Here is a 24,031-nt window from a genome sequence, read left to right on the forward strand (position 1 = left end):
CTCAATCTCCCCCTTGTCCGTACCACACAAGAGTATTTCAGACGTCAATGTCGGAAAGGTATTTGCCAGGAGAGTACATTCTTACCCAAATATGATTTTGAGCAGTTCATCGAAGAAGCTTCTCCCTCCTTTACATCAGCAACCTTACTTCTCGTCTGCGAGTCGATTCGAGGGGGTACTGAATATTTCACCCATAAAAATGTGCACTCGTTTGTACATCCCACTTAAATGCACATTCCGACACTGTAACGTCCATGTCCACTCAGTATTCTGTAAATTACAGAAAAAATACAGAAAAAAGTCTTATCGGAAACACCCAGTGTATGTAGGCTGAACCAGAGCTGTAATGATAAACATTTAAAGGTTGTTTGGGACGAATTCTGAGTATTTGGCTATAAGGGATCACAATTTCCGGCCGTTCGTTACAGAGTTATAATGTAATTATGGTTTATTCGGCTTGCAATGGCAGTCAGCCTTGTTTCTGTGAAAAACTCCTTTACGACAGTCAAGATTCCTTTAATATGAAACAACCAAAACGAACACCACACAGCACAGAACACGGAATGTTGCAACAACCCTCAGACGAAACATCATACTGTGATGTGGTTGCCATCGATGCGGGAACAGCTCAGCATAGCGTCACTGTGTGTTCACTGAACCCATACACGAGTTCCATATTGGCCAATTATTCTATTCATCAGTAAACCTATCCACACAGCTGGGTGTCACTGTTAACGTACAGATAACACTGCCCGAAAAACAAAACTAAGGCAGAACCGAGCAGTACTTAATACAAGCACGAAGGCGGAGAATAAAATAGGCTCTACTGTTACGAACAGCAGGTTCTGTGAGCAAATGTAAACAAAACACAGAGAACACACCGTCGACATCTGCACTGTTATGGTTCAAATGGCTCTGAGCACTATGGGACTTAACTTCTGAGGTCATCAGTCGCCTAGAACTTAGAACTACTTAAACCTAACTAACCTAAGGATATCACACACATCCATGCCCGAGGCAGGATTCGAACTTGCGGCCGTAGCGGTCGCGTGGTTCCAGACTATAGCGCCTAGAACCGTTCGGCCACGTCGGCCGGCTGCACTGTTATGAACTACTTTCTTTGTAGTACAGATACAAAGGTAACTGGGACAACAAACCAAACGGGCGGCGACAACTCTGTAACGAGCGACGAGAGACCGTGTGCCCCTGGTATGAAAATACTCAGACAGTATTACTACCAACTTCCAAACGTTTTATCAATGGAGTTCTGGATCACTCTTATGTACCAGGACGAATCAAAAAGTAAGTTACATCAGGTCGACGCGAGAGTACGTTGTGTGTCGGCTTCGTGGCCTATGTGTTGCAGGTGACAGTAACTGCTGACATGTCCGATGGGACAAGTGGTGTGGTAACCCGTCGCGTTGTGTGTGCAGAGCGCGCTTGGCTCAACGGCGGGTCAACTGGATGTTCACTCCAAATTGGAGGTACGTGCAACGATCAGATTTTCATCGGCTAAACGGCTTGATAGCACGGATGTTCATCGTGAAATCACCGCTGTATGTGGTGAGCGTGCAGTCTCTCGCCCACGTGTTGTAAAGTGGTGTAAGCAATTTGACGCCGGACCATGAATCTCTCTGACGAATATCTCGAAGACAGGCTCGCAAAATATCGCCAAGGCGGTCTCGCAGAGTCCAGTACCGTTACAAATGTTGGTCGTGTGGACGAGATCATTAGAGAGGACCTGGCCGTAATACTGCAGAAAACTGACAGCATACTGAATATTTCGTATGGCAGTGTGATCTCCGTTGTTCACCAGCAACTTGGATATCGTAAACTGTGTGCCAGATGGGCCCTACGGCTGTTAACTGATATTCACAAGAGACAACTTTTCCAATCGTAGCTGGTATTTTTGAAACGGTCTTCTGTGGAGGGCAATGAATTTCAACCTAGAATCGTTATATGGGACGAAAGGTGAATCTACAACTTGACCCCCGGAACAAAGCATTGGTGATCCATGGGTGCTTTAGTTTTGGTGCACATGGCGCTCCGCTGGCGCCACTAAATATTTGGGGTGTCTATATTGCTCCTGATATGTCAGGAGCTAGGGTGTTTGGTTGAGGCGTGTGGTGTTGGTTTACGCGGATCCTGGTACTGATAGTTAGCTGGAGGACACGTGGTGGCAAGTTTTTGGTTTTGGGGTACTCCTGCTGCCCGTAAGGGCCTCGAGAAGCCTCGTGTGGCTAAATCGGTCGGAGGCAATTCTTGATGGCTGGATTAAGTACTGATAGCGGCGAATTGCGGAAAGAACAGTGGACATCGCGTACAACCTGGTCTGCAAGTTGCCGGCCTATTCTGAAAACTTACGAGTTTCACTCTAAAAGAAGTGCACACTATTTTTGTATAAATACAGTTTTCATTCTGCATGTGTGAAAGTTTTACATTGTGTAGATACATCCTTCCAGCTTCTTTTCAAACTTAGTTCAACGTGTTCCAGTGAGTGGCACCGTCACAGCATGTCTTCAAGATGACTGCTACACTTTACGTTCGTCAGAAGCAACGTGCTGTCATAGAATTCCTGTGCTGTGAAAACGAGACAGTGGGAAACATCCACAAGAGGTTGAAAAACGTATATGAAGATGCTGTTGTCGATCGCAGTACAGTTAGTTGGTGGGCAAGCAGGTTACGTGATGAAAGTGGGCACGGCAATATTGAGGATTGTCCTCGCAGCGGCAGGCCTCGTACTGCACACACTCCAGACAATTAGCAGAGAGTTAACGAATTGGTGATTGCTGACAGACACATCACATTGAACGAACTGTCACGCTACGTTTGGATAGGGGAAGGAAGCGTACGCAGAATACTGAAAGTGTTGGGGTTAAAAAAGGTTTGTGCCAGGCGAGTTCCCAGAATGTTGACGGTAGCTCACAACGAAACAATAAAAACGGTATGCAGCGATCTTTTGGAACAGTACGAGAATGGTGAATGGTGGAGATGAATTTCTTGGAAGGATTGTGACAGGTGATGAAATATGGCTCTGACATTTTTCACCATAGACGAAGAGGAAATCGATGGAGTAGCATCATGCAAATGCACCCAAGAAAAAAAAAAATTCAAAACCACACCTTTTGCTGGAAAAGTTATGGCTACGGTGTTTTTCGATTCCGAAGAACTCTTGCATGTGGACATCATGCCAAGTGGAACCACCATAAATTCTGATGCATATGTGACGACACTGAAGAAACTTCAAGCTCGACTGAGTCGTGTTCGACCAAATCGCCAAAAGCAGGATGTTTTGTGGTTGCACGACAATGCACGGCCACAAGTCAGTCAAAGAACTATGGAAGAGATCACAAAACTCGGGTGGACAACACTGAAAGACCCGCCTTACAGTCCTGACCTGGCTCCATGTGACTATCATCTCTTTGGGAAACTGAAAGACTCTCTTCGTGGAACAAGGTTTGAAGATGATGACTCTCTTGTGAACGCTGCCAAACAGTGGCTATAACAGGTTGGTCCAGAATTTTACCGTGCGCGTATTCAGGAGCTGGTTCCATGATGGCGCAAGGCAGTTGAGAGGAATGGAAATTATGTGGAGAAACGAAAATATTGTTCCTAAAGGATGTATCTACACACTGTAAAACGTTCAAACATGTACAATAAAAGATGGATTTAAAAAAAATAGAGTGCATTCCTTTTGGAGTGACCCTCGTAAATTATACGCCACGTCGAAGACCGCCTGTACAGTCAGGAGGCAATAATACCCCGGCCTGTAAGTCACGCCTCCTTCACACCTGAGTTGAGTGAAGTGTTGTTTTTTACTGGTGCTTGTTATCGTAAGGCCACGTCTATGTTAATATGGAATTAGACCTGTTGTATTAACACGCCTCCAGGCAATAGTGTATATGCTCATCGGTTAGTGTAACTGATGTACTTTATTGTTCCATGCCATATTCCGTGCAGATGTACGGGCATATCACCCTTTTAATGTTTAAGTAATTTCAAGGAGTGTAAAGCTTGTAGCTTGAATGTAAGCCCTCCGAAATAAGTTAGGATTGGCTACATCCTAGGCATTCTCGTCAGTAGCCTTATTTGGGCAGATTACTGTTCCCTTCTAAGGTGTGTTGGCAGGGTAGTTTTGCCAGTGGACGACGCCTTCCTGTTTCCTGGGCCTAGAGCAGAGACGTGTTTTCCTTCTGCTGCAGCGGCAGATCCGCTGTCGCACGACGTCTACGTTGGCGTGCAGTCTGGTACCTGTATCAGCCGCAATCTGTTTTCTCAAGTTAAATAAAGTTGATCGTTTGATGCGTGCCGCGTAGGAGTGTCGCCAGTTAATCGAGAACTGCTAATCTACCCGATCTGTGAATTCAGTATGCTCATTAGCTTTGAAATGTGTTCTGCAAGCCCGAGGATTCTCGTCACTATAACTGCTCTTTAACTACTAGCTTAAACCTTGCATCCTTATTACTACTTCTGGAGCACGTTAAGCTTTGATGCCTTTTACTTATGAATATGATCTGTTGACTTTTTCCTTTCATCCAGAGACATTAGCTAACTTCACTCATTGTGAATCTTGCGTGCTTGTTGCGTATAGGCTGTAATAGCCACCTGTTGTATTTGTCAGCTTATATCGTATCTTGGGGGATTGTATATTTATTTAAGGGCCATTGTCAATGCTTCTGCTGGTGTGTGCCAACTGGGAGTCATATTTAAATTGCATTCATTGCCAGCTTATCTTGTATTTGGGGACTGTATATTCCTTGTTTCAAGTCCTGGTGTTAATGGTATAAATCGTTAAAATTTGTTATGAATGAGCTGTTCCTGTTAAAGTTCTTTAAATTATTGTGATCGTTGTTATTATTTTAAGAAGGATCCGTAAATTGTAATTATAATAACTGTTACTAAGAAAAAAGTGTATTACATGAAACAAAAAGTGACGAAATATGTGGATCCACCCTGCTTGCGTTTCTCCTTAAAATTATCTCAACACTTATCGCGAGGTACCAGATGGTATGGGTACACACCATATCGTGCCAATAAAAGAGGCCAATGTCCGACCTTCAGGAAGAAAGGTGATGGCGACAATGTTCTATGGTATGGAAGGTGTGGTGCACGTAGAATTTGTGTCGAAAGACACGAGAATCAACTCTGCTTCATATTGTCAGGCGTTGCACTGACTGCGTATGGCAATTAAAGAAAAGCGGCACAGAAAACTGAGCGCCGGTGTGATTTTGTTGCGCGACAAAAGCAACTCCGTATTCGGCCCGCCAAACGTCAGAACTGCTGCACCTACAGCGTCATGTGATTATCACATGTTCGATAAGATGAAAGAGGATCACGGTGGACGACGATTCCAACACGATGTGGGGGTGAAGCAGTTGAAACCAATTGGTTACATAGCGCTGGACGTGATTTCTATGCATCGGAAATCGAAAAGTTGGTTACCTGTTACGAAAAATATTTTCAGTCTCTTGGGGACTATGTGGAAAAGTGAACTTGCATTGTGTGTTGTCACATCTGTGTTGCCTATGTGCATGTGATTTAATAAACGGCCATGACCTGGAAGTGTAACTTACCTTTTGATTCGCCCTCATATATATATATATATATATATATATATATATATATATATATATATATATATATATATAGGGGTGATTTTTTTCCACCTTAAGAACTCTAGGGATTGACCAACGAGAGGATACGAAACAAAAAAGGTCTAATTAACTTCTCTCCAGAAATGCATAGTTTCCATGCTAGAGACCATCTATTCAATCATACTTTTGTTACTTAAATTGCTATGTACCATGGAGCCTGTTACACTATGCATGGTTTCCTCCCAGAGGGTGGTACTGTTCCTCATATTATCTTTTATGGAGACTCTGGAACATATAACTGTTTAAGAGTTGGGTTGGGTTGTTGTGGGGGAGGAGACCAGACAGCGAGGTCAACGGTCTCATCAGATTAGGGAAGGACGGGGAAGGAAGTTGGCCGTGCCCTTTCAAAGGAACCATCCCGGCATTTGCTTGGAGCGATTTAGGGAAATCACGGAAAACCTAAATCAGGATGGCCGGACGCGGGATTTGAACCGTCGTCCTCCCGAATGCGGGTACAGTGTGCTAACCACCGCGCAACCTCGCTCGGTTAACTGTTTAAGAATACTATTATAATGAATTCTTTACATTCACTACATACAATACCATGGTAAGTGGGAAGTGCCAGTAGGACTTGTGTCCTGATGTTCCGCACAAAATAATGTATGTACACTCATGTTCAGAAAAAACAGAACAGCTTGAACGACTAGAGTGGAACGTAGATATTCGCATGAATGTACATTAGTATGTTCTGCAGAAATGATTAACGTTTCAGTCACCTCGGTTCAGCTTGTGTCCCTTTGCCTAGTAGTCACAGGGTCCATCATGGACCCTGACAAATTGTTCCATGTGTGATGTAAACGACGTGTATGGCGTCCTGTGATACAGCCATCCTTGCTGGATTCACTTGGTTCCAAAGTTCATCTGTGGTGATTAGCCCTGGGTCACAGTGCTGCACCCCTCGTTACACCATATCCTACACATTTTCGATTGGCGAGTTGATGCAACACATTCACTCATGCTAATAACCTCGCGCCCTCTTCCAGACTCACTCATTTGACGGTACGGTTCGCTCATACTCTTGCGAGGCATACTGCACGTCTGCTCAAGTCATATTGATCCGTTACCTTCAGTGTATAGCGACACGTTTTACCGGTAGGTCGTGTTGCGACGCGATCCCGATATTGACCTTGAACCCGCAGGCTGACATGATTCAAATGTTAATTATTTCTGAAGAACAGACTAACGTACGTGCCCTGTGAATATAAACGTCCTATCTCTTGTCGTTCAATGTGTTCTCTTTTTACTGAATGTGGGTGTAGATAATAATAATAATTTAAAGTGGCTCAATGGCCTGATGAATGTGTTTCCATTGGACACCATTTCGGCAACTCATGTGTCCCTAACGTTCTCGAATTATCCTGTCACTCAAACCCGACCAACAGTTTAACATGGAATCCGAACCATGAGTTATTTCGTTACCGATAGACCACCAGGCCTAGCATGTATACAGACAGTTCATTTATAGGTTTTGATCACTGAGTTTGCGACTATCAAAACGTTTAACGCAAATGACTGTAACGTTGGTTTCACTCAGTTAGAAGCTTAAATGTTTTCCACCGTCAAGGGGTCAAAGACCTTAGTTTGTGACGTAAATTTCAACTCGATACCTACACCTTTTCTTGAGAAAAAGTGTCTTAACAGACGAACAGATAGACAAACATCGAATGGCAAAAAAATGTTATATAATTGCAAATTAAGAGTTCTCGAATTTTTTCTTTGCTTGTAGTGTGAAGATTTGCCTCTTGTGAAATTTCGTTGTCTTAGGACAAAGGAAAGTATCCTATACCTTTTGATGAGTGAGTTTGCGAGTACCGGAATATGTGACATAAATGGTCTTATCATTTGATTGCATTGACTTCGAAACATCCATTTCTTCCGCAGCCAAGAGACTGTAGGCCTTAGTATACGACGTAAATTTCAACGTGATACTTCTACCCGTTCTTGAGAAAAAGCGGTCTGAACAGACTGGTAAAAAGTTATTCTATAAAGATTCCGTTTTTACTGACTGGTGTACGTAATCCTAAAAAGAGCACATGTAGGTAAAGGCATTTTAAATTTTTCTAACTGCACCTTCTGCGAAACATTATATTTTTCCGTATTTTTTCTTTACCAAAACGTGTTGAGACGCCAGTCTGTCGTCCTCGATAGGCCTAATTTTAATTCGGAAACTGTATTAATTATAAAAAAGGTGTTTTACAGGCTGACCTGCTTCTATATGTAGTTTTGACTTAACAGAATGTGATGTATTTCGTCATATCTTACATCTTTCTGTGTTGCATTTGGGTTGTAATTATGTACAATGTTTTTCACATTTTTCACTTCACTCCCGTTGCGTACCACGATTTCTTATGAACAAAACAGAATTCTGGGAAATTTGTATCTCCACACACTCCGCTACCTCGGACAAGTGGCAGTAGGCGCTTGTAGCTTCAGTAAGGAATGCACAGACATGCGTCACTTACCAAGAGAGCCAATTTCATTCACTCACAAGACACAAGTATCGCGAAAGAGAAAAAAAATGCTGCTCGGATTCATTGCTTCACTGGGGCGGCGTTCTGTCGGTACTCTTCTCTGCTTCCTGACGAATCGTACGTTATCAGCTTTTTTCCAACGCGGTAGTGAATTTTTATCCTCTCGACCGTTACACGCCACCGAAATCTGCATACCCGGAAAGCCACATGCACGCTCACCGAGAAAAAAGGGAGAAAGAGTGCGCTGTGGAATTTAGTGTTGAGCGTAGCGCAGTGAGGGAAGGGGCGTCGGCTTTCTCGTCAAATCCTCCGGGGGGCGGTACTCGCTTTAATCAGCACTGTTCCCCATCGGCATCCGTCCGCTCGCATACGCTAAACGTGTCGGCGACTGCGCTTTTCGCATGCAGATTTTATGTTCCAATCAGATCCCTCAGGAGAGAGGGCACACAAGTTCAATCCGTTTGACTGGCAACATCAAAAACAAGTACCGTCTCACAACGTAATTATTGTATTGGACATACAAGTTTCGATGCCCTGAGCTGTTAACTGACATAAAAGCATAACGTTCGGTAAAACGTTTGCAATGTGAGAGACACTTGTCATTCCATCGAGCCCAGTATTTGGACGTTTGACACGGCGCGTCACCGCTGGTAATTTACATTGAGGCTTGGACGCCGGAACTAGTTTTCGTTGCTAGTGCCACTATTTAGTCTGACTCCGTCACAAAGAGTACGGATTAAAATGTGAAACGCGTTATGCAGAATGTCGCAACCCTTTTGCTGGTGTCACACGATTAGTTATCATGTGAACTGATTACTGTTAGTACGAAGACATTGGCATTAGCAGCAACATAGGTTGTGGAGTGTAAGTGGTAGCAGGTTATGAAGGTGAAATGATAATTTAGCGGTGATGCCATTTATATAACTACTATTGAGTAAAATTCTCCTAAAACAATTATCTTCGGTAGCTCAGGTAGTAGAGCATTTGCCCGCGAAAGGCGAAGGTCCCGAGTTCGAGTCTCGGTCGGGCACACAGTTTTAATCTGCCAGGAAGTTTCAATTATCTTAAAGTTCAAGTGGCTCTGAGCACTATGGGGCTTAACATCTGAGGTCATGAGTCCCCTAGACTTAGAACTACTTAAACCTAACTAACCTAAGGACATCACATACGTCCATGCCCGAGGCAGGATTCGAACCTGCGACCGCCGCAGCAGCGCGGTTCCGGACTGAAGCGCCTAGAACCGCTCGGCCACAGCGGCCGGCCCTGTTATCTTGAAAAGGGAAATGATAGGGGACAATGTTGTACCTTGGGACTTTCGTCCCAAAATGTTTAATACATTTTCTTATTCCGGTTTGAAATGATAGGATTCACTTTCCTGGTGCTGCAGTATTTTTCTGAAATTACAAAAGTCACTCTGGAAGTGTAAGGTTTCCCCAAAGGTGAAAAACTGTACAACGTGGTCAACAGCTAGGAACAAATATTATATTCAAAGTTAAAAGTGTCGCAATGGAGGAAATTTTGTCTGTATAATGTTTAACAGTCTATCATTACATCATTACTCTACTGCACACCAATTATCAGAAGGCGGAATCAAATTAAGAAGAAATATTGTCAGAACCCAATTACAAGTTAAAATACTTTGAAGTAGAAGTTATTGGCAGTTAATGTAGACATGCATTGTCAAGACATTCATTTTTTATTTTATGTTACAGGCAATTTACACAAAAAGTAATGCGCTTTTTATACGAAAAAATAAGTAATAATTTACATAATGAAAATAATATACAGTGTAAGTATTACATCTTGTAATATCATTCCTTTAATAATTTAATTTCGTCATTACTTTCGGATCAACGTGAATGATGCATGGAATGAGGACTGTTATCACGCTTTCCTATAAGTTAACGTAGAATATCCTGTGTGTTAACGCAGAAAATTACTTGTAGTGTTAACACAAAAGGAAGGTCATTATCGCCGCATACGGGTGGTTTACTGGCGAACTGTAACCAGTTCGTCTACTGGCCTGCTGTCACCGTTCCTGGTTGATTCCTATTTTCTTATCGTATGCGGCCTCGGACCTTCCAGCAGCTCCCAATCTCACTAGTAATATTTATAGTACTCTCTGACTTGGGAGAAGAACTTTTGAGTAAGAAGCTTTCATCGATACGTTCAAGCCGGATTACAGACTGTCCTCTGTAACGTTATCGATCGTTCAGCGGCCTTGGTCGTGAATTAGAATAAAATATCTCCTACGTGAAGTAGAGCCTTTTCATCGCGTCAAAGCGGCGACAAATGCGCTTAACTAGCACGTTTACGCAATCGGACAACAGATGGCGTTGAACTGAGTACTGAATGTCACGGAATTACGTTGATACTATTGCTATTATTTAGTTACTTCGTATTTCCATTCCCCTTGTGGATGGGGGAGAAGACTGATGAATGATTGTCAGCCTTTGGGTTGGAATCATAGCTATTTGATAAACTAATCAAAGGAAATGGGATACTGACCTGAGACAACATTTCCAAAACATGAAAATCGCATTTAGTGAAGTGCGGAGAAAATTGTTGCTAGTGAATTCATACTGTGGCGCAGCACTACGTTATCCACTACTTGTTTGTCTGAGAAAATGGGAAGATATTTGCACTTCATTAATATTGCGGTAGTCATAGTTCTTAAACTAAATTGGCATCTGCAGCATACTTACGTGTTAACGTAAAATCACATTTTTAATTATAATGTAACAAGTTGTAGACGGTCTTAGAGTAACGCTCATGATTACAAACGAATACTTTTTCGGTAGAGTTTTTTGGCCCAGACAGTTACTAATATGAATGAAAATAATCGGCAACAGCAGCCGAAGAGTCACGTTATAAGGAGTAATCCTCGTTTTGCCCACAGCTATGTCAGAGAGGGTGGAGAAGCGGACAGAGGCTTAAGTCAACCTTTTCGACTTGGGGGGCGAAACTGCACCCAAATAGAGGAACAATAAGCAATGATCAACGGCGTGAGGATGCAGAACGCAATGACAACCACAGCATTAAATAGTCATAATGTGTATTTCCAGGACTTGTCGTCTGCAATAAAATAGAGCCATGATTGTCTCTCCGTTGGCGAAGTATTCGAGATTAGTCCCCCATTCGGATCTCCAAGAGGGAGGTGACCGTGGAAAAGAGATGAAATGAGCAACAGATGGGTAATATTTTACGCGTCGTAGCGTAGAATGTTAGGTGTCTGAATGTGGTGGAGAAACTTGAATATCTGGTAAGGGGAATGTTAAGACTCAGTGAAGTGAAATGAAAAGAAGATAAAGATTTCTAGGCAGATAAATATGGGGTCATATCAACAGCAGCAGAAAATGGTGTAATGAGACTTTTAATCACTATGATTGGGCGAGTGCAGCAGAGTGACTGTGTGACAATACAGTGATAGGGTATTTTTCATAACATTTGACAGTAAACCGACGCCAACAACGATACTTCAATTACAAATGTCGACGTAGCAAGCAAAGGATGATGAGATAGAAAAAGGATATGAGGATATTGATTGGGTAATTCAGCAAGTAAAGGAGATGATAATTTAACGAACGGACTGGAACGCGATTGTAATGACAGGAACAGCAGAAAGGTTTATGTAAAAAAAAGGGGGCTTGGCTGTAGAAATGTGGGAGGAGCAGAAGTAATTGAGTTCTGAAATAAACTTCAGCTAGCAATAGTTAATATAGTGTTTAAAAATCACAAGCGGAAGAGCTATACTTGGAAAGTCCCAGAGAAACGGGAATACTCCGGTTGTATTAGTTCATGGTCAGGCAGATATTTCGCCATCAGATATTGGATTGTACGTTGTAGGCAGGACCTGATGTCTGAGATCACAATTATGGTGAAGAATAGTTCGAAGTTTAAGAGAATCGTCAGGAAGAATCAATGTATAAAGAAGTGGAATGCTAAATTACATTCAGAAGTTTAGTTGAAGGGGAATGGAGAAGGGACACCTGGTAAAAGACGAGATACTTCAAATGTTCAACGAAAGAAGGAATTAAAAACCTGTTCAGACGAGAATGCAGCAATACAAATCATTCTGGAATGAAAGTGCAAGAAAGCTGAGGCGAAAGGCTTCCGGAAAAGTCTGAAGAATTCTTGAAGAAAATGGTCGTCCTAAGGACTGATTCAGCAGATGTTCTCTGTAGAATCGGTGAACAAAAGAAAAAAAATGGAGAAAAGTAGTGAGAAGAAGAGACAGGTCGACAGGACATGCATTAAGATATAAAAAATCACTTCCTTCATACTAGAGGGAGGTTTAGAGCTTAAGAACTGTAGAGGATGATGTGGCGGTACAGCAGTAAATCAGAATAATTGCTTGTCTTTTGGCTGGCATCGTTGTTGTAGGGATTACCAGTTTTGCTTTCTTAATAAAGAATTGGAATTAATTGTCCCTCATACACTAAACCACAATATAAAGCTGTTATGTTTCTTCATAAGTGCAACAGGCATATAGTGTTCCCCATCAATGTTATCACTAATTTTTCATTAATTGCACGCAACAAATGGCAAACTAATGAAAAGTCTACTCGCTATAGCTCATCAATTCTAATATGTCTCAAGGCTTCTTATAGTGGTTAGAAACTCACAACATGTATTAAATAAATCCGGTAACAATGCAAAATTATTTCAGGAGTATGAATTCACCGTCCCAAAAAGTTCTGTATCCAGACTAGTAGTAACTGACATAAGCCCAAGTCCGACCGACACTCGATGAACAGTTCCGTCAACAGAAACAAAAATATTGACAGTCTACCTCAACTAACGGAGAGTCCAAACCGGTGTGAAATTATTGGACGTCCTAAGTGCCTCTTCTCTTGAGCACACAAGGCTGACCTGAACATCGACCTCAGTTATTCAGGAACAACTCTCGTCTCATCCTCACAAGACTACTTCCGCCAGTACATCACTTCTACTTCACCAATTTCACAGTTGTCGTACAACATTAAACTTTTCGTTGATACCTCATCACTAATAGTAGAGTTCTCCTGCAACTTCTCTGAAATTTGGAAAGTAGGTACTGCGTAGGCACGCAACAACACAAACACTTTAGAACGACATCATCACTGTGATAATACTGCTTTATTTCTGTTACCTCCTCCGCGCCGACCTATTTGCCTGTCGGAATGTCTGTGGCAGCCATCCTTCACAGGAAATAAATGTTGACCTCAGAATGTTACTTGCATTTTAGTACTGAGCTAGTGTGAACGATATTTCAGTAAGATTAATTGGATTGCAATATATTAGTATAACACAGCATTATTACGTATTTATGGCCAGCCGTTGTGACCGAGCGGTTCTAGGCACTTCAGTCTGAAACCACGCGACCGTTATGGTCGCAGGTTCGAATCTTGCCTCGGGCATGGATGAACCATTTTGAAGGTATTTATGGTTCATTTCACCGCCACCTAAAGTCTTATCTAAATAATCTGTGACTGTATAAAACGAATTATTGAAAACGTATTCTTCAAATGCGTAACATTATAATGCTAGCTACCAGTTTTAAAATCCTTGTAAATTTTATTTTCTTGTAGAAAATGTTCTTCGAGGTTCTCATTGATTTCTTCGTGGAAATAAGATAAATCTGGCTCTTGTTTCCTGATGACGGACAGAGATTCTAATCTAATAATTATCAGAAATAGTTTCTCCTTCATGTGATAACTGATTGATATAAACACATGAGCTATTTTTTATCTCAGTATCTACAGCCTCAGAGAACTTCAAGTGTATCTCCTTATTCCCTATTACTTCCGTGTCCAACTTCTTTGCGCAGTGATTCTTCGTTATTAGTCTCTTAAACTTCACCCTACTCGTATTTACTTCTGCTTCGGAGTTAACTGATTTCCGAAGTACCTTGAGCGAATATGGGTCTTGAAGCGATAGTACTCGTTTCAAGAAGATCATGCCCACACATGGCCACACTTTGTTGCGGCCTAATAGAAATATTTATGAGGGATAATTTTTAATCACTCAGAAAGACGTTGGATGATGACGTTAGAAGCCAGCAAGGCTCCTCAAACAAACAAGATTTAGGTTTACAGCCAGCAATAGAAACCTCAAATTCGCATCTCAGCATTCATCAGTAAGTACAAACTATTTTGTATCTATGATATATTCCTGAATTTACGATACAACGAAGTGAAAAAGGTAAGTAAGACTCTATAATCATCTTTCATTCAATTACTAACGTATCAGCTCCCTTTTTACTACGCATACACACAGCTGTTCAATCCTACGCTCGGAATGATCGCTAACTAGCAATATCAGTTTAACGTCAGTACACAATAAGTAACTTCACCACGACAGATCAGCTGAAATGGTCTGGCCAATTTTCTTGTTCATTGCAGAATCTGCATGGCAGACAAACACAGTCTCCTCTCTACATACGTCTCTACCTTAGAAGCATCGAAACGACCGGGAATAGCACACAGACACGATCGCCAATCGGTGGGGTCTGCCCCGCCGCAGGCCCCATCGGCCCCTCCACTTATGGTGACTTCGGCACCGGCAGATGGACATCGAAGGGAGACGACACAGGCTATGGAATTGGTTTATGAGAGTTCAACGTTTCACTCGAGCGGAGCTGTGCAACCACCTGACGCCGCAGCGACGAGAGAACAACACGCCGAACTGACACCAACAGCCGCTTCTAACGGTAAACAAGAGCGTGCACGGAAAATTTCAGCCTTCACGAACGAAGAATACTCGTACACTGCACGCGGTAGCGTCCTTCACGACGAACCTGGCGCGGAACAGGACAGGACAACACCCCTGGAATTCGGTGAGAACGTCGAATTAAAATGTTAATGTGTGACTAGGGCCTCCCGTCGGGTAGACCTTTCGCCGGATGCAAGTCTTTCGATTTGACGCCACTTGGATGATTTGCGCGTCGATGGGGATGAAATGATCATTATTAGGACAACACAACACCTAGTCCCTGAGCGGAGAAAATCTCCGACCCAGGCGGGAATCGAACCTGGGCCTTTAGGATTGACATTCTGTCGCGCTGACCACTTTCTTTTTTTTGTTTTTGTTCCATTAGATTGATAACTTCAGCAGACAGCAGAATTGCGTATTAAAAAATGTAGCAGTGAATGTAGGCGAACTCGCGACGTATTATCTACGGTGCGCAACGCTTACCGTTACACTTTTTTTTTTTTTTAGGTCCTCCCTTCTCCCCTCACAGTCCTTCCATACGCTCACCTTGTTTTGCCTTCTGCAGCTAGCTTCTATGCTTTAGTCGTTTTTATTAAGAGTCCATCCTTCTAACAACTTTTTTTTACTTTCTTATTTTATGTACTTTTTTATGTTTTCGAGGCCACATCCTCGTATTTCTCACTTTTTTTGCGAGTGCTCGGGCACGTTTTTTTTGTTTTTTTTTTTCTTCCAGTCAGCTTTCTATTTTTTTCTGTAAGTCGGACTGCTTAGCCACCTTTGCTAACATAAAAGAGAATAAATTTTCTTCTTAATATTGATTAAAGGAAATTAATCTTCCTCTTGATGATGGAAAGACAAGTATATTAAAATAAACTGAACTTGAAGTCTCTCATATTCACAAGGAAAACATAAAATCTTGTATCCCCTTGAAGTTAAAACGTTTTTTATAACTTAAAATTTCTCGCTTATGGCATAAAGTGATTTTAAAAAAATACATAAAATTTGATGTCTAATTTCTTCATGAGGATGTAGTCCGGTGTGTCTTACCACGGACTTGATTTCTTACTTTCGTCAACTGCTGTTCTGAGAGCCTCGATGAGGTATAACTGTAGTTAACGAGAAATGTTTTTAGGTGACAAAGACCAGCTGGTATATGCTGCACATCTATTGGCTGCTGAATGCTTGCAGGGGCAATTTCATTCAGCTGACATCTCTGAATTCCGTACCAGTCTTAATTTATTATTGTTCTCTGTACAATTTATTCCATGATTCTATTTAGGAAGCATGCGTAATTTTTTTTAGTCTTTTGTCCGCATAAGATGCCTTAGAGACCTGTACACCCTGGACACACGATTAATGGAGGACTTAACCCGGATTCTTAAAATTAAAGCAAACTTTTAGCACTGAAGCGGCGACAGTCAGAAGGTTTTAAAGTCATAGCGAGAATACAAAACATTGTAGAAGGGGAAGAGAAGGGGAAAAACAGCTATGTACCATGTAATGCATGAGAATACAGAAAAATACTGACTGAAGTTAAGTTACCTGATGGGAGCAGTCACGCAAAACAGAATGAAATTCAAAACGCTGTCCATAAATATATCTCAGATATGATGTCCACCAAACCTACCGTCGACGAGGCGCAGCGAGATCTTGTTAGAAACGTATCAGGACGAATTAGTACAGAGCAAGTAGAAAATCTCATGGCTGAAATAGAAGAGGACGAATTGAAAGACGCAATAGCAAAGAGTCCTGAAAATAAATCTCCAGGACCTGATGGTATCCCTGTGGAACTTAAAGGCAACGTTGACATGGCTGGGGGTCTCACTGCCTCGCCCGCAAGCAGCTGGGACACTCGGCGTTGTATACACTACGAGCGGACATGGCCTGTACCGCCACAAGACGTGCAGGATCTTGGATGCCCATCATATATCACTATAGCCCGATAACCACAAACATTTATATACGAGGGTATGTGCTTGTGTAAATCAACTCGCAATTGCCTGATATCATTCAAGACTGGAAACTTGTGAACAGGCGACCACTTTTCTGCAAAATTGCTAATTATTCTCCCATAAGGAGCTATCAAAAATGGGTCAAATGGCTCTGAGCACTATGGGACTCAACATCTATGGTCATAAGTCCCCTAGAACTTAGAACTACTTAAACTTAACTAACCTAAGGACATCACACACATCCATACCCGAAGCAGGATTCGAACCTGCGACCGTAGCAGTCGCGCGGTTCCTGACTGAGCGCCTAGAACCGCTAGACCACCGCGGCCGGCCATAAGGAGCTATCACCGAATGTATCTGGTCAGCTGTGATTTCAAATGGCAACTCAAAGATGCGGACAGTCCTTAAGCCAAAGCCAGCAAACGTAACATGAACTTCACTAATACTGCCATCGTGATGTTTGAACTTAAATGTTCCACCACTATATTCAAAAATTTTGTCACTCAATTCCATGTTATTAAGCTTAACATGCACGATGCTACCCACAATTGAAAGGTGAATACCTATAATGTCCTCAAACGAAATTTTCACAACTTCCTCTAGCCATGTCTCAATTTCGAACGAATTCGGTCTCTGCCCTTTCTGATCAAAAACAAATTTCAACGTGTCTCTTCTATTACGCTGGTCCATCTCTCCTTCTAATATGAATCCATCAAGAGTCTCAAATAACGCAGCTGACTACTGCAGCAGGCGCTTGACTTACCGAGCGGAGCGCAGCAGACCGCAGCGCACAGCACACGCCGGAGGTCCGCACACCACGGCCGCCAAAAGCCGACTTCTATCCACTTAGCTACCCGGGGCGGACATCGTCGAATTGATGGACCAAGAAACACTGGAAAGAGACACCAGCTTTGCAGAAACGGATAATTTCGTCCTAGTGTGACAAAAACGGCACTATCGGAGAACCTCGAAAGAAGACGCGAACCCTCAGAAACGACGAGCCGAGACGATTGAGACTATCAATAGGTTCACACCTATTACCCCCAGAGATGACAACAAGGACGACTCCACGCAGACACAAAAACCTCGAACTAGAACGTCGGAACAACAAGCCGCTGCTGCATCAGACGCTGCAAAACTAAAACGTGTTCCGCCAGTGACGATTTATTACATTGGCCAGTATGTGGAACTGAATAATGCGCTACAACAACAACTCTCCGGAACCCTGAAGGTCGTCTTCCAGAAGGACCGGATTAAGTACCACTCCGAGTCCTTTGAGGATCCTCTGAAATTTTTTGAGACCTACGACTTGTCATACTTCACACATCAACTACTGGAGGAAAACGAACTTAAGGTGGTGCTCAAACGACCCCCTGCACAGGTCACAGAACGTCAACTCCTGGAGGCATTAAGTGAAAAAGGATTCCCCCACGCCAGGGTACATCAATATAAATCGGAGGGAGGAATATCAAGTCAGTGGTGAATTAGGCTGCCCACGTACTGCGTCAGCCTTCCCAAGGCAAAGGACAAACATAAAATCTACGACATCCATTACCATCTCTACAAATTTGAAAAGTCCGCATTGCTTCAGTATATGACATTAAGATTTACATTACCAAAATTTGAAATAATCCATCATTCAACACAGCGTTAAAGATGGCGTTTAAAATATCTGAAGTTACACATCACGTAAATTCATGTAAACAAATATTTAATTGTTTAAAGAATTATTCACATTTACTTGACTAGCAAAAACTTATGAAGCACATTTGCGACCAGGAACATATTCCGGATCTTTATCTGAGTCGTAGTTATCCACATCGCCCTTACATTTCTACAAGTCTGTCATGAACGCAGCCCTTGTTAGTGATGTGGTAGAGAGCTGGTTGAGGAGTGGTAAGGTGTTGGGTTAGCAAAACTGTATGTAGTTAAACAGTAGTTTATTATCAAAAACAACTGAACTCTTTACGTTTAGCAAAATACACAGTAGTGGGAGCACTGTAGACTAGTAAATAAGGCAGATAAACCTAAGGTTCACCACACCAATAAATACAATCTTTTAAATCCATGGGTGCTAGGCGACAATTTAAAGAAAGCAAAGATGGCTACACGTTGGTGTACCCTAAATATATCGCCTTCCTTTTGTCATTAAAATAATTCAATGTATTAAGCAGCTACAGCAAGAATTATAAATTCCCATACGACGTTGCTCGTTAACAGACAAAGACAGGTGGAGAACTTCAACTGATCAAACAATCAACTACACTCAGCAACTGCGCGAACGGCTTAAGCCTCAATGACAAATTCTTACCACAATGAAGCCTTTTCAAGAAATTAAATTTTACGTAAAAATTTCATTAAGGAACAAGGTGCCTCGCTCCTAAAGACCAGCTTACGGCGCCCGTCTTAACTGAACAAAATTTCGCTACTCACAAACTTTAATAACATTTCAAAGAAGTTTTAGAATGGTCGAACAACGTGCAATAGGATTTACAGGAAATTTGGTTAAAAATACATGGTGCCCATTAGTAGTTATTTTAACGGATCTTAAGCTTACATCCACACACGCATCCACTAGCAGTCACGTTAACAAGCTTGTAGCCGGCCGGAGTGGCCGTGCGGTTCTAGGCGCTACAGTCTGGAGCCGAGCGACCGCTACGGTCGCAGGTTCGAATCCTGCCTCGGGCGTGGATGTGTGTGACGTCCTCAGGTTATTTAGGTTTAAGTAGTTCTAAGTTCTAGGGGACTGATGACCTCAGCAGTTAAGTCACATAGTGCTCAGAGCCATTTGAACCATTTGAACAAGCTTGTAAACACAGTGAACCTCACATGGAGTGTGCTGCAAAAGGCAGAAGCAAACTTGTATTACAGTTGCTTCTAGATGACGTTTGAGATCTGCTGCATTTTGAAGGAATCACTTGTATAAAATCACAAGGGTAATTAATTATAAACATGAAGGCTCCCTGGACAGTACCACTTACAACTGAAACACAGGACGCCAAATTATGGCAAACACTTACTCAGGCAAACAAAGCAACGGCAGTAGCTCATCAAGTATGCAAAAAGAATGAGCTAAACCCAGAGGGCAGAAAAGGCAAACGAATAAATCATAATGTAATTATTACACAGGTGTCTAGTGTTAGGACGTAAAGTCTGTCTCACGCCAGTAGGGAACGACAGGGAAGAGATGGCTGTGAGAAGAAGTCAGCCAATCGCATGCTGACTGGACCTCCCTCCAGGAAAACAACGGGACAGCAGCGGCCCCTATGTGAAGGGCACATAATCGCCGCGACCGACTGGTGACGGCCAGTTCAATAGCAGCTTCAAGACTAGCGACTTCGATAGTAGCTTCAATACTAGTCACTTCGCTTATACTCTGTATGTGTCACATGCTTGGGATTGGCTATACTAAAGAAGATAATTTTCTATGTCATCCTTTGCTTGCGACACATCTATGTAATAGTCAAAGTTAAGTATTGTATCTTTGATTGTCTAGCGAACCAAATATGCAGGCTTCCTAGACACTACAAGATTGACCACGAGGCTGGACGAAACAGCTAGTTCGGCAAACAGCTAATGACAAGTAATGCGGATTTACTAGCATCAACTGGCCAGCTGTCTTACATAAATAGCTATCTTTCATGCAGATGTATGAGGAATTTATATGGTCTAAAACGATCTGGTAAAAACCACAAAACCATATAAAGCATACATTATAGCCTGAGGTGTGTGGCGTTGTCGATACCTCGTACCCAGCGAACTACACTCCTGGAAATTGAAATAAGAACACCGTGAATTCATTGTCCCAGGAAGGGGGAACTTTATTGACACATTCCTGGGGTCAGATACATCACATGATCACACTGACAGAACCACAGGCACATAGACACAGGCAACAGAGCATGCACAATGTCGGCACTAGTACAGTGTATAACCACCTTTCGCAGCAATGCCGGCTGCTATTCTCCCATGGAGACGATCGTAGAGATGCTGGATGTAGTCCTGTGGAACGGCTTGCCATGCTATTTCCACCTGGCGCCTCAGTTGGACCAGCGTTCGTGCTGGACGTGCAGACCGCGTGAGACGACGCTTCATCCAGTCCCAAACATGCTCAATGGGGGACAGATCCGGAGATCTTGCTGGCCAGGGTAGTTGACTTACACCTTCTAGAGCACGTTGGGTGGCACGGGGTACATGCGGACGTGCATTGTCCTGTTGGAACAGCAAGTTCCCTTGCCGGTCAAGGAATGGTAGAACGATGGGTTCGATGACGGTTTGGATGTACCGTGCACTATTCAGTGTCCCCTCGACGATCACCAGTGGTGTACGGCCAGTGTAGGAGATCGCTCCCCACACCATGATGCCGGGTGTTGGCCCTGTGTGCCTCGGTCGTATGAAGTCCTGATTGTGGCGCTCACCTGCACGGCGCCAAACACGCATACGACCATCATTGGCACCAAGGCAGAAGTGACTCTCATCGCTGAAGACGACACGTCTCCATTCGTCCCTCCATTCACGCCTGTCGCGACACCACTGGAGGCGAGCTGCACGATGTTGGGGCGTGAGCGGAAGACGGCCTAACGGTGTGCGGGACCGTAGCCCAGCTTCATGGAGACGGTTGCGAATGGTCCTCGCCGATACCCCAGGAGCAACAGTGTCCCTAATTTGCTGGGAAGTGGCGGTGCGGTCCCCTACGGCACTGCGTAGGATCCTACGGTCTTGGCGTGCATCCGTGCGTCGCTGCGGTCCGGTCCCAGGTCGACGGGCACGTGCACCTTCCGCCGACCACTGGCGACAACATCGATGTACTGTGGAGACCTCACGCCCCACGTGTTGAGCAATTCGGCGGTACGTCCACCCGGCCTCCCGCAGGCCCACTATACGCCCTCGCTCAAAGTCCGTCAACTGCACATACGGTTCACGTCCACGCTGTCGCGGCATGCTACCAGTGTTAAAGACTGCGATGGAGCTCCGTATGCCACGGCAAACTGGCTGACACTGACGGCGGCGGTGCACAAATGCTGCGCAGCTAGCGCCATTCGACGGCCAACACCGCGGTTCCTGGTGTGTCCGCTGTGCCGTGCGTGTGATCATTGCTTGTACAGCCCTCTCGCAGTGTCCGGAGCAAGTATGGTGGGTCTGACACACCGGTGTCAATGTGTTCTTTTTTCCATTTCCAGGAGTGTATATTTGGATATCTGGGGAGCTAGCGCTCTCTGTCAGGAAGAACGGTGGAGGCGAGAATGAGGGGGAGGCCCGTGAGGAGAATTGGAGAGGAAGGCAGCGGTTCTTATTTTTGGATTGGCGTGACCAGATATCCTTGTGTGTGCATGTTCCAGCAACGGGCCCCGTGTGCTGACACTGTTGTTATAGTTTGAACGCACTTTTGCCCTGCTCCTTTGACATGCTGGTCGAAGATAGGGCTCGACATCAGCGCTACCGTTTTAATGTTGATCACTCTTTGACATTTGTATGACATTATTTCCTGCTGGTGGCTCTTGTATGTGCTGCACCGGGATAATAGTTATTGCCTGCCTGGTACTATACTCTCTGCCATCCGTTTTGCAGCCCTGCTTTGGTAATGGCTATTTCTGAAGTTTAGTCACGTGCGCTCAGCTCTCTCCCTCATAGATAAACTACTCGATCTATCATACCTAATTGCCCTTAAATTGAAAATACAAATACTGCAGGGAGATCAGTTTAGGTTAAGTCTTTTAGTGATACTTGTGTTTCATTGTTTACAAGACTCTTGCGACCTGCCTGTGTTTTTTAACTGTTTAGCTTTCGTTTATCAAGGGGAAAGCTCCCCTTGGTAGTAGTAACAACCATTGTGCGAAGGGATTAATGATTTGTGTTTTTGTCAAGTTTTACTTAATGGCTGGTTGAGTAATCCTATTACTCAAATTCTATAGCCGAGCTCTTATTACTGTTGAGGTAACCTCTAGTAAGTGCGTTGCACCCTGAAGAAAGAACTTGCATTGTTTGGTTGTTTGCCATATTTGATTAACTTTAATAGGAAATTTTTGGAGATTAATGTTTATGTTTCTCGTGTCGGCTTCTGTTCTATCCTTGAGTACAGTGTTTTGACGTGTGCCAATGATCTATTGTTTTACCCTGCTTTATTTAAGAGAGGTTTTATGAATGTTGTAGTTGAACTAGTGTTAACTTCACACTTTGGCTCTACGGGTCAGATGCCTGAGGTCTACATCGATTGCTGTCCACGGGCTTGCACCCTGCAATGGGTCAGTTCCTCATAATTTATTGTGGCCTAACGAACATTTTTGAGCAAGTTGTTTTGTTTTGCTTCGAATATTGGAAGCTTATATATTGCACTATTTAATGAGAAAAGATTTAATGCCTGAAATTAGTAAATTGTTTCTTGTAATACTTTTGGAACATAGTGCAGAATTTGGATTCTCGTTGTACGTTAACCTCTTCTAATTTTTCTCTGTTCTAATAAAAGAAAAATTAATTCTTGCAGCTGGTAGTTGTTTATTATCAAAAGAAAGAAACTTATGAAAATTTGTAATATATTGGCTTACTATATTGCATTAATAAATTTCTGAACATATTTTAAGGGAAGCTGGAGGTGGTCAAATCCAAAAAATTACGATTTTTTTTTTGCTACCGAAAATGAATTGGAACATTCCTCTTTAATGTAAACTTTGAATTATTGTTCTACTCGCCCTAGAAGTGGAGTTATTACCATTTTCCCCCACGCCTGCAGAGGAAATGGGCGGCCGCTGAATGCATCTAACACCCTTTCGTGACTTCCTGGCGAACTGCTTGGGATTTTCTCGGCCTGTTACGCATACAGCGTCTTATGTTACGCATACAGCGAGTGTGCAAGGGTTGGATACATTGTTTTCTGTGACAAATGAAGAGCTAAGAGCGCGGAACATCGTCTCTTTGCTGTTTACCGTTTCGAATTATTTCAGTGTTGCGCCTGTTGTTGGTAGTATTATACTTCTTGTGTAAAGCGTTGTTCTGGTTACGATGCCACATTTTAGTAACCGTGTATATAAGAAGAGGAAGAACGTAGGGAAAAGAAAGTTAACACTAATACCAAGTTGCGATACTACAATTACTGAAACAGTGCGTTCTTCTGCTAAGCAACACATGGCAGGCCATAGCCCTGTGACATCTTCTAGCAAGAAGCTGACTGGTGGAAGTGACAGATTTCGTGAATTTGTTAGTGACAGTGATGATATTAACGAAGTACTGAATACTGGATTATTATCTTCTGTGCTGAAAGAAAGTG

The sequence above is a fragment of the Schistocerca piceifrons genome, chromosome 6 (genome assembly GCF_021461385.2).
Source record: "Schistocerca piceifrons isolate TAMUIC-IGC-003096 chromosome 6, iqSchPice1.1, whole genome shotgun sequence".
Classification (NCBI taxonomy): domain Eukaryota; kingdom Metazoa; phylum Arthropoda; class Insecta; order Orthoptera; family Acrididae; genus Schistocerca; species Schistocerca piceifrons.